Source organism: Eucalyptus grandis, chromosome 5 (genome assembly GCF_016545825.1).
Source record: "Eucalyptus grandis isolate ANBG69807.140 chromosome 5, ASM1654582v1, whole genome shotgun sequence".
Taxonomy (NCBI): domain Eukaryota; kingdom Viridiplantae; phylum Streptophyta; class Magnoliopsida; order Myrtales; family Myrtaceae; genus Eucalyptus; species Eucalyptus grandis.
The window spans coordinates 37,006,162-37,016,088 of NC_052616.1; positions in this window are offsets into that span (position 1 = coordinate 37,006,162).

Sequence of the window (9,927 nt, forward strand, 5' to 3'; positions counted from 1 at the left end):
AAGGAAAAGCCGACTACCGCACCTGTGCTGACAATTCCATCTGGTTCTGGAGGATTCGAGATCTATAGTGATGCATCATTTAGAGGGTTGGGTTGCGTGCTGATGCAACATGGTAGGGTTGTTGCGTACGCCTCTCGTCAGTTGAGACCTCATGAATTGAACTATCCGACGCATGACTTAGAGCTAGCAACGATTATATTTGCCCTGAAGATTTGGAGGCACTACTTGTGCGGGGAAAAATTTCAAATCTTCACGGACCATCAGAATCTCAAGTATCTATTCTCTCAGAAGGAGTTGAACATGAGACAGCGCCGATTAATGGAATTACTAAAAGACTACGACTGTGACATTTTGTATCACCCAGGAAAGGCGAACAAGGTCGCCGATGCACTGAGTCGAAAGTCTTCAGTGGCTCATATACTGATTAAGGAATGGAACTTAATCGAGAGAGCTCGGGATTCGGTATTCAAATTTGAGGTAGGCCACCTCTCGAGTTTTATGGCCACCCTCAGAATTGAACCGGATGTCCAAGTTAGAATCAAACAACTCCAACCGACAGACCCAGATGTGCAAAGAATTCTTCAGGAAGACGCAGAGAAAAGAAAGGCTAATTTTCATATTTCTAATGACGGGACACTAAGATTCCAAGGACGATTGGTTGTACCTGACGATGTAGAGCTTAGAGAAGAAATTTTATCTGAAGCACATCATAGTAGTTACGGCATTCATCCTGGAAGCATTAAGATGTATCAGAAACTACGTCAACACTATTGGTGGTCAGGTATGAAGGCAGATATCGCCAAACATGTGGCCAAGTGTTTGACATGTCAACAAGTAAAAGCTCAGCATTGCAAGCCGGGAGGACTTCTGCAACCTCTCGCAATCCCAAAGTGGAAATGGGAACATATCACGATGGACTTTGTGACCGGACTACCGAGGAGTCAAAGAGGAAATGATTCGATTTGGGTGGTAATCGACAGGATGACAAAGTCGGCTCACTTTATTGCAGTTTGAAAAGACCTCAGTTTGGATAGGCACGCAGACCTATATGTGCGCCAAGTGGTTCGAATGCATGGAGTGTCGGTTACGATAACATCTGATAGAGACCCGAGATTTACTGCTGCTTTTTGGAAGAGCTTGCAGAGTGCCCTTGGTACAAAGCTTCAGTACAGTACGGCATATCATCCTCAGACGGATGGCTAGTCCGAGAGGACAATTCAGACCCTTGAAGACATGCTAGGAGCTTGTGTAATAGACTTCAAGGGAAGTTGGGAAGATCAGCTTCATTTGGTAGAATTCGCATACAACAACAGTTATCAGCAGAGTATTTAAATGACTCCATTTGAAGCGTTGTATGGTAGAGCATGCAGAACACCAGTGTGTTGGGATGAAGTTGGGGAAAGAAAGATAACAGCCCTGAGTTGGTTCAACAACTCGCAGATACCGTGGCGTGATCGAGATGCATTAAAGACAGCGCAGTGCAGAAAAGTTACGCAGATAAGCGCCGGAGGTCTTTGGAATTCCAAGTTGGTGATCATGTTTTTCTAAAAGTGTCACCAATGAGGGGAACTTCGCGCTTTGGTAAGAAAGGCAAACTAAGTCCGAGGTACGTAGGCCCGTTTGAGATTATTGAGAGAATCGGAACCTTAGCGTATCGTCTTGCGTTGCCGCCAAGATTGGCGCAAGTGAATGACGTCTTTCACGTGTCGATGTTAAGGAAGTACGAGCCTGACCCGACCCACGTGCTCAATTTCGAGGAATTGGACGTGGATGACCATGTGTCATACGTTGAAAGACCGGTCTAGATTATCGATCGCAAAGAGCAAGTTCTGCGTACAAAGACCATCCCGTTGGTCAAAGTGGTCTGGCAACACCACGGTACAGAAGGAGCAACATGGGAGACTGAGGAGTCAATAAGAGAATTGTACCCTCACCTTTTTGATCAAGTCTTGTAAGGTTTAAATTTCGAGGATGAAATTTTTATAAGAGGGGAAGAGTTGTGACATCCAGATTTTTCAACCCTGTCTTCTACTGAATAAATCGGGCATTTCATTAACGCGTCTTCAGGGTTATTCTCAGAGCCGATCACTCTCGAGATAACTAGACTATCTGGGGAAATGATTAAGGAATTTTAAAGTAATAGACTTGAGAACTCGATCAGGAATCGGCTTTTTGACCGTGTCCATCTTTAGAGGTCACTACGGCATAGTTAAAAATCGATTTGAAATCAGAGATAGACTGGATCGATAGAGATATGTGACTAATCGTGGGTGACACCACCGAATTAGAAAATTCTCGTCGCCGACACTATACCGATTTTCTTATTGTTTTGGTACCTCGTGTCCGTAATTGAATTCTCGAGAATTTCACGACAATCAAGAGTCGCCATTGAGTCGAGTGGGTTCATAGTGGCTCAAGAAAATCGACCACGGGTCACTTGCCTTAAAAGTTCTGAAAACTACTCGATAGTCTAGGTCACCCTAAAACGCGCCAAATGAAAATTAACCGCCAATTCGAGTCCGATTTCAGAAATTGAAGTTTTGGCCATGTCACAATAAATTTTAGAGCATCGACTCAGTCTCAAAAGATTTTCGGAGATTCGGGAAATTTTACGTAAATTGATTCGACGTCGCGGAGATTGGCGTAAGTTCGCATTGGCTAAATTAATGGGAAATTTGACTTTCGGGTTGAGCCTGTGTGTGTCGGAAATTTATAGAAGCCAAATGAGGATGAATTGAAATTATTCAAGTGTCCAATTGAGAGGAGATGATGTCAATTTCGTAATCCCCCTCATGCCTAGCCAAAATGCACCATTTGAAGTGTTGTGAGAAGTGTTGGTGTGGCCCATTGGAGGCCAAGAGATTATACATGGCCAAAATCAAGTCTTGGAGATATTTGTGGAAAAATCAAGCCCAAGGGGCCCTCCATCCTTTTTCATCTCTATCTCCTTGCACTCTCTCACCCACCGTCCACCTCCATCCTCTCTCTCCCTTCTCATTTTCTTCGTGCGGTTTCCTCTCCATCTTCCTCTCTTTCCACCAGCCTTTTCTTTCATTTTCGGTGGATGAGCTACGATGGTCTTTCTCTCAATTTGTTGTTTTGAAGACCGCACGCCCCTGCTCCACTACACTTTGTCTTCCACGGTCAATTCCCTCGGAAGTCTTCAACTGGTGCAACTTGGTTGACCCCGCAAGCCAACGAAGCCCACGTCTCCCTCTCTCGCTGCCATTCTCGTCCGGGCATCTTCGGTAGTCAACCAACGGAGCCATCTTTGGCTGAAGCAGCATCCCATCTCCACTACTTCTTGTCGCCAGCAGCAGAGTCTCCCGAAGCCAGCAAATTCACCAACGGATACCACGCGCCACCTTGCTTCTCTCGGTCAAAACTCCAGCAAGAAATCCCCCCGCCAAGCTAACCACGTGAAGCCCCACCGCATCTTCCAATCAAACCGTGTCTCCTCACCATTTGTTGACCGAAGGTTTTCTTCCTCAGCAACTCCACGCCGGTGTGTCCGCAGCTTCTTCTTCGTTCTTCCACCCGCACGTGCCTTCCACCGAGCGACCCAGCCTTCAACGTCGTGGGAGTCCAACTGCCGTAGATTTCAGCAACATTAATCTTGCAGTCCAAAGGCCCATCGGCAGCTTTTGTTGCTTCTTGGTTGGCCCATCAGCCCAAGAAAACTCAGCCCATCATCAATTAGAATTGAAGCCCAGCAAATTTTGACCCAAGCTTCAGCCCAAGTTGTTTGAAAGGCAGGCCCAATTCAGTTTTATTTCAAGCCCAGTTTTTGAAGCCTAATCGCAGCTAGGCCCAAGTCCAAGAGCAGGCCCATTCAGGCAAGAACAAATCTCATTTGGGCTGAGATTTGTTGGGCCCAAGTCTTAAGGCCCGGTCCAAGCCCGCCGGTGTTGTCGAAAATCCGATTTCGGCTGCCGTCGCGGTGATTCAGTCTCTGCTTTTGTCAAGTGAGTTTTACTCACTAATGCTTTATTAGTTTGCTAATTATGCTTAGGGTTGGTTAGATTTGATTAAGTGCAATTAGGTGGCTAGATTAGGTTAGAACAATTAATTTAGTGACTTAATGATGCATGTTAGGTGGTTAGACCTAGTTATTAGCAAGTACAAATGTTTGGTTATTTATTGAATGCATCTCGGGATTTTTCCCGACCCGTTTCGGGCTCCAATAAGGCAATATGGGCCTAAATTGGATTTTAAATATTTATTTATTTATTTTTCTAAATTAATTATTTAATTAATTATTTTTCCGAAAATTCAACTGGGATGGCGGTGATCGGAATTTTGTGCCGATTTTCGTGGTGTAGTCTGTTTATTTAATGAGCTTAAATTTTTATGGAATTGATTTAAATTGTGAAATTTGAGGAATTGTCCCAAATTGTTTATTATTGAGTATTTGATTGGTAATGGCCGAGCATGGATATATAGCGCCAGTACGTTGATGGGCTATATAATAGAGAGAATGATGAGAGCTAACTAAGAACATTATTGGCTGAGACCAATCAGGTACGATGTTATTGGACATACGTGGTTCGGTGATTGGAAGTATCACTGGCGAAAACGGCGCCTTAAAGAACGCACGTAAATGACTTATAGACAAACGTGGTTCGGTGATTAAATATATCACTGGTGAAAACGACGCCTTAAAGAATTCACGATATTGTCTATAACCGATGTCACCTTGGCGAAAACGGCGCCTAGAAAGGACACGTGGTTCGGTGATCGAGGATATCTTTGGTGAAACGGCGCCTTAAAGAACGCACGGTGTCGGTGATCGGTATGTCATTGGCGAAAACGACACCCGAGAAACACATGTGATTTGGTGAATGAGTACACCATTGGGAGATCATGGTATGAGTGGGAATGACCTTGAGAGGGTCTGACTAACATGTAATCGACTTAGTCGATTGGCCAGTGCTTGATCGGATGTCGTGAATTGTTTGAATATATGTGTTTAACCTTGAATTGCAGATTGGAACTGAGGCCAAGGTAAGTCCTCTGACTCGTGTTGTGCTTAGGCAACCGTATGGCGTATTAGTTTATTAATCGAGTCTTAAGGGGTAGGACTTGCTGAGACGTGGTTTCATTGGTTATTGAATAACCATTTCAGGACAAAGTTGAGGAAAAGCCGAGAGGAGGAAGAATCTGAAGGAGAAAGTATTTTGAAGTAGAAGATGATCCGAGAGGGATCTTGAGTACAATCCAGATGTGGATTGAGATCCCATCCCTTTTGTGCACCCTGTCTTAGTATAGATAGGTGTGAGACTTTTATGCTGTAAATAGTATTGTAAATATACTATAAGTTGTGCTGTTAATGAAAGTATGGTTGTGAATTTCAATATGAAAAATATGGCCTGCTTGTCTATTCCATTGTTTTATTGTCTGGGGATTTATAACTGCTTCCGCATGCGTAATATAAAGAAAGGGTCGGCGATAATTAGTCCTGGGATATCGCACTTTAATAATCGACCAAATGGAAGGATGGGCGCGTCCCCGAGGATCGGGGCGTGACAGGTATACTATATCAACCTACGAGCAATATGTCAGCTTAGCGAGAGCAGTATACCTTAACCCTATCAGCTTAGTGCGAGCTATACTATCTATATATCAGCTTAGAGCGAGCAGTCCTAGACTATGGTCAGACTTATAGATAGTATTAAATGTGCCGACCAAGCGTGGTCGTGATGACATGTAATCGACTAAGTCGATTGATCATTACTTTGATTTAAGGTTGTGAATTGATTGACTGAATAGAAATGACCATGGGTGATCTCGTTGGCATATACTCGACTAGGTCGATTTGATCGATGCTTCGATCTGTGATATGATTACTTGGGTGCCTATTGTGAATTGTACTGACTTGCAGGTGAGATCTAAGGCCAAGGTAAGTTCTCTGCCCTGTGCGTGTTTAGGCAGCCTAGAGTATAATGGTTTACTAATCGGGCTTGGTGGGGTAGAACTCGCTGAGACGTAGTCTCATCCCAGTTTGGGGAAAAACATTTCAGGACCCCGCTGAGGAGCTGAGGAGGAAGAGTTTGAGAATGAGAACTCTGGGGTGAAACCTGAGGAGAAGAATTTTGGAAGAAGAAGATAACCCAGAGAGAGATCTTGAGTATGACCCGGATGGGCTGAGATTCCATCTTCTTTTGAGAACTCCATTTTGATGTGAATAGAGTAAAGTAAAAAGTTGTGAAGAGTTGTGAAGTGCTCTGGTTTGTGTTTTGTATAAAAGTTTGGTTATAAATTTCAATATGAAAAATATGGCCTTGCTTTTCTATCCTATTGTTTTATTGTCTGGAGATTTTAACTACTTCCGCATGTGCTTAATAAATGAAAGGGTTGGTGATACATTGTCTTGGGATATCGCATTTTAAAATCAACTAAGTAGAAGGATGTGTGCGTGCCCGAGGATCGGGGCGTGACATCCCCTTTTTGTGGTATCAGAGCGAAGTTCAATATTGGAGTGATAAGGAGCGTTGATCATGGGATAATTAGTAGGAAAGGTCTTTAAATTCATGCTGGTGCATGTCCGTGTTAGCTGAATGCTAGAATTGTTTGTTGTGTGTGGATCGCTCATCTTCTAATCCAAAGGTGGATTTGGAAAACGGGTTGGCGTGTAAAGACCGAACCATGAGCGAAAGGAGCCGAGAACTCCTAGTGAGAGGACAATGTCCTCTGTGACTCGGGATGAAGCACCGACAAAGGTCGGCACCCGAGGTGGTTGTGACAAAGTGTTGGCTTTGGCCAGCTCGAGTGTAAGAGTACCACCGCAAGTTGGTACTAGTGTATCAGCATCGAATGATCCTAAGTTTGATAGGATCGTTTTGATGCTAGTGTTCCTTGGGAATTGGATGAGCCAGCAGGCTCAGGATCAGGCCGCTGTTGTTGTCGCTATCACTACCATCGTTGTCGCCTCACCTGCTGAGATCCAGAGTGGAGATGTGATCCGGGAGCGAGTCATTGCATTCGAGCCGAGGTATAGATCCAGTTCAGGCAGAAATGGAAATTGGTCAGAGGAAAGACTGAGATCGAGAGAAAAGTATTCTATTCCACTCACGAGAAAGGGTGGGGTAGTCAAGTCAACACCGAGTCAAATAGAGCAGGTTGTTCCGGACGTGATAATGGAGATCAGTCTTATGTCCTTCCTAAGACACGAAATTGTTTGGAATATAGCCAACAGGGATATCTGGTCCGGAGTGGTCCTAGCAGACTGATGGGGCAACCAGAAAGAGTGTGTGCTGTCACTTGGCAGGAGATAGAAGACTCACCTGATAAGTGTCAGAATTGTAGAAGGAAGCATGGATAAATCCAGTGTCTGAGTATGACTAGAACCTATTGTGATGATGCCCAGCATGGCCATCGGGTGAAGGACTGACAGTGGAAGTCTAAGGTAGCATAAACATAACTACTGTGGCCAGAACACCACTAGGATGGCGAAAGGAATGGGAGTAGAATTGACCTTGCACCAATCAGAGAAAGAATGTGTTGGAGGTGATTTTATCGAAGCAGCGCAGCAAAGTTTTGTGCTAAGTTGGTAGAACTTAAATTGTTGAAGTAAAAGTGAAAAAGAGGGGAATCACTAGCAATAATTATGCTTGACTAGTTGCTGAGGTGTGAGTTTGACACCACGTGAATAGTGTGGGTTCATGGAGCATCTTGTGATAATGAATCATGGTCTTGGAGTAATCCAGTTTAGTCCATTGGCATGTGAAAGTGTCGAGGTTATTGGAAGTCGAAAATAATCTTTGATTTCGTTAATCTCGCTGGCTAAAGGCCACTTGTTTGTTAGACGGAGGTTACCAAGGTTGCTTGCACGATTGTCTTGGGTAGGACATATTGGAGAACTAGAGATGGAGGACATCTCAGTGGTCTACGAATTTCTAGACATGTTGTCACAAGAATTGTCAGACCGTCGTTAGAGAAAGAGATAGAAATCGTGATCGAACTAGCACCAGGATAGAGCCACTCTCGAAGGCTTCTTACCAGTTGTTGTTGTTTGAATTGGTAGAATTGAAGATGTAGATGTGAAGATTGATGAAAGAGGAATTCGTGTATACCAGTGCATCACTTAAGCGAAATATCAGTTTTGTTTGTGAGAAGAAGAAAGATAATTTGTTGCCAAAGATCAAGGACAAGTGTTCTTTGCCAAAGATCAATGAATGGTGTGACTAATTATAAAGAGTATCGATGTTTTAAAGGTCGACTTGAGATTATGAAGTCGTCAATTACGAACCAAGATGGAGGTTGTATGAAAGACAGTTGTTCGTACTTGATATGGTCTTTATGAGAGTATTGTAAGATTGTTTGGCCTGGTGAACACTCCAGTTGCTGTCACAGATTTGACAAGCAGAATGTTCAAGGAATATCTAGATCAGTTTGTGATCATGTTCATTGATGATATTTTGGTCTATTCGCGAAGTGATGAAGAGCATGAGAATCATCTAAGAGTAATACTTCAGACCTTAAGAACTCATCAGCTGTATACTAAGTTTAGCAAATGCGAGTTTTGGTTGACTCGTGTTATGTTCTTAGGTCATGTGACTTGTAGGGAAGGAATCCTCGTCGACCCGAGCAAGATAGAAGCCGTGATCAAGTGGCCAAGACCATCGCCAGTGACAGAGATCAGAAGTTTTCTGGGGTTAGTAGGTTATTACAGACGGTTTGTGGAAGGGTTCTCATCGATAGCGTCGCCTTTGACAAAGCTCCTGAAGAAAGAAGAGAAATTGGTATGGTCAGACAAGTGCGAGTGTAGTTTCCAAGAGCTAAAGGAAAAGCTGACTACCGCACCTGTGCTGACGATTCCATCTTGTCCTGGAGGATTCGAGATCTATAATGATGCGTCACTCAGGGGATTAGGTTGCGTGCTGATGCAACATAGCAGAGTTGTTGCGTACGCTTCCCGTCAGTTGAGACCTCATGAATTGAATTATCCGACGCGTGACTTAGAAATCGCAGCCATCATTTTTGCATTGAAGATTTGGAGGCACTACTTGTGTGAAGAAAAGTTTCAGATTTTCACAGACCACCAGAGTCTCAAATATTTGTTCTCTCAGAAGGAGTTGAACATGAGATAGCGCCAATGGATGGAATTGCTGAAGGATTACAATTGTGATATTCTATATCACCCGGGAAAGGCGAACAAGGTCGCCGATGCATTGAGTCGGAAGCCTTCAGTAGCGTAAATCTTGGTTAAGGAGTGGAACTTAATCGAGAGAGCTCGAGACTCGGAATTCAAATTTAAGATAGGTCACCTCTCGAGTCTTATGGCCACCCTCAGGATTGAACTAGATGTTCAAGTCAGAATCAAGCAATTCCAACCGACAGACCCAAATGTATAGAGAATTTTTTAGGAAGACGCCGATAAAAGAAATGCTGATTTTCAAGTTTCTGATGATGGGGTATTGAGACTTCGTAGACGTTTGGTTGTACCTGATGATGTTGAACTTAGAGAAGAAATTTTATCTGACGCACATCGTAGCAGTTACAGCATTCATCCTGGAAGTACCAAGATGTATCAGAACCTGCGTCAATACTATTGGTGGTCAGGTATGAAGGCTGACATTGCAAAGCATGTCGCAAAGTGTTTGACTTGTCAGCAAGTAAAATCCCAGCATTGCAAGCCGGGAGGACTTCTGCAACCTCTCGCAATCCCAGAGTGGAAATGGGAGCATATCACGATGGACTTCGTGACTAGACTACCAAGGATTCAGAGGGGGAATGATTCGATTTGGGTAGTAGTCGACAGGCTGACAAAGTCGGCTCATTTCATTGCAGTTCGAAAGGACCTGAGTCTTGATAGGCACGCAGAACTTTATGTACGTCAAGTGGTTCATATGAATGTAGTGCCGGTTACGATAACATCCGATAGAGACCTGAGGTTTACTGCTTTTTTTTGGAAGAGCTTACAGAGTG